The sequence below is a fragment of the Poecilia latipinna genome, unplaced genomic scaffold, assembly GCF_001443285.1.
Source record: "Poecilia latipinna isolate Pla-1442-1.1 unplaced genomic scaffold, P_latipinna-1.0 Scaffold7051, whole genome shotgun sequence".
Lineage (NCBI taxonomy): Eukaryota > Metazoa > Chordata > Actinopteri > Cyprinodontiformes > Poeciliidae > Poecilia > Poecilia latipinna.
In genome coordinates this window covers 1-2480 of record NW_015119667.1, presented here as the reverse complement: position 1 = coordinate 2480, position 2480 = coordinate 1, and the positions used below count along the sequence as shown (strand labels likewise).

General features: G+C 30.9%; 1 long non-coding RNA gene across 1 annotated transcript; it reads right to left on the bottom strand.

Moving 5' to 3' along the window:
* Positions 1-533: 533 nt before the first annotated feature.
* LOC106944138 (uncharacterized) lies at positions 534-2316 on the bottom strand. Its single transcript, XR_001424125.1, has 4 exons — positions 2223-2316; positions 1812-1817; positions 1402-1481; positions 534-1298 (listed from the first exon to the last, which is right to left on the bottom strand). It is a non-coding gene; the product is annotated as an uncharacterized LOC106944138 (long non-coding RNA).
* Between the last annotated feature and the right edge of the window lie 164 nt (positions 2317-2480).

Here is a 2480-nt window from a genome sequence, read left to right as displayed (position 1 = left end):
TTTTCCCCAAAGTTGAAAGTTTCTTTTTTTTTTTCTTTTTTTTTTTTACAGTGCACAACTACACTCCAAGAGCTGCTCACAAGATGGGAAATTGTTTGTTACCTTTAAAAGTATCTACAGCTTTTGTCTCTGACTTATATGCTGTATGTTTCTAGGCCCTAATTATTCTTTCCCTCCATCCATTATCTTACATGCTTAAGTGTGCTCACTAACAAAATACAGTACACCTGTGGTTGTTGAAGGTTCCATTACTAAAACGTATAAATGATCAATGTGAACCATAAGTCTGTATATTTAATACTATTTGTATTATTTATTTAGATTTTATGTTTTGATGTGAGCACTTGGATTTCTATCGATTTATTGAATAATCAATCAATCAATCAAATTTTATTTGTATAGCACATTTCAGCAGCAAGGCATTTCAAAGTGCTTTACATCATTAAAATGAAAACAGCATGTGACATTGAATAAACAGTGTGAAAGAGAAAGATTAAAAAAGATAAAAACATTAAAACCCGCACTCCTTTTAGGACTTCAGTTAAAAAAAAAGAAAAGAAAAATAATAATCTGAGAAAAATAATGTAGTAACTCATGATCCTTGTGGTTCTGCTTTTGTGTTTTCTGTGAATTTCTTTATTTTTTTATTAATTACTCACACACTGTCATGGGTCCTTCCTACCTATGACTTCTCTTTCATTGTTTCTTGCTATTGAAGGTTCACCAGATGACATGTAGGCAAAAAAGGAAAATTCAAAACTAATATTTAATTGCAAAACTAAATACAATGGAAAGGTAGAGTCTGTCAAGTATGAAGACCAACAGAGAGCAAGAATATTAGCAAATCTGGTGAACTATAGAGGAAGAATCAAAGAATGTATATGCAGGAGAAATAATATCAGAAAGGAATAAATAAAATTATCTTACCTAAAAGCATTTAATAAAATAACTAAGCTGAATTTCATAAAAAGTGAATATAGTTTAATTTCTTTTGACTGCAATTTTTCACTTCATGATCTAAATTTGCCATTTTGTGTCTAACAATTTTCCTCAAATCCTAATCGATTCAAGTCTGGTAAAAAAAGAAACTAACAAAGATAAAACCATCTTAACCATTGGTTAGACAAAAGGTGATGATGCATGATAGAATATTAATTAAGAAATGGAATTTCTTAATTTCTTTAATGAACGTAAATACACTTTCATTAATCCATGATCCTCGATTTCATCCTTGGATTTCTTCACGGTTTGATGCGAACTTTCAGGGAAAACTGTGATAAACCATGTGCTTTGAAGAACTGAAAAACAAAACACATTTCAACGTTGCAAAAGTCATTTAAATTCAAGTTAAATGATAAATAAATGTAGAAAGATTTAAACTTCAACAAAAGTTGGTCTCACCTCCACTAAAACATCTTCCATCTCTGAATCTGATAGTTGTGTCTGATAATTTAATTGAAGTTTCATTCTAATAATATAGGCTGTTGACACAAAAATACATAGTGATGACGTCAAAATATAACAATTTACATGGTAATTTGGAGGATTTTCAGTATAGTTCAGAAGTGAACACTGGCATAACAATGGCTTAATTATTTGGTAAAATTTTTTTTACAACTATTACCATCTAGTTTCCAGTAAGAGAGAGAAAATTGAACTAATTTTCACACAACTTTGATTGGATGGATCTCATTGATTACTGGCATTGACAGTTGATTATAAATCTTTAAAATTATAACAAATTTGGTGAATAGGCTAATTTATTAAAGGGGGAAAATAATTGCAAGCATCTTACAAATGGATTTACTTACTTGGTTCTTTAGTTGAAGGTCAAGCAGATTCCAGCACAATGATGGTTGTCAACATAAAAACAAGAATATATTGGATAAATTAACATCAAACATTTCTGGGGTCAAGAAGATTTTAACTAACATGTTTAATGAAATATTAATGCAATTACTTTCTTCAATTTATGGCAGTTATTTCCTTAAATCTGCAATAAAACCATTTGGAGCAAAATCTAATTCTTCAAGTTAAACAAAATAAAATAAATTTTTTTTATGTGTATTTTTGTCAGTGAAGTTAATATAATTAGGCAGTTTTTAAGTGAAAAGCACTTCCTGTGAAAGTCTGCCTATCTTGTGCAGCTGACTTGTAAAAGTGCGATCAGCAATGTTCAGTTTCTAACCATTTATACATTATAAGTAAATAAATAATCTCACCAAGGAAAGCTACAAGCTGTACTCCACTGCTTCTGATGCTCTCAAACACAGAGAAGAGAGTGAAAGTGTATTTGGTTCCAGGAATCAGAGATGAAACTGTCAAAAGTAATGGTTGTTGTCCAGCAGGTGGTGCTATATTCAACTCTGTTTCATTATATTGGAGGATGAAGCTTACATTGTTATTGACAACATCCCACTGCAGAGTGATGCTGGTCTCATCCTGTCTCAGTGATGTGAAGCTTTCTGCATTTTGGGGGG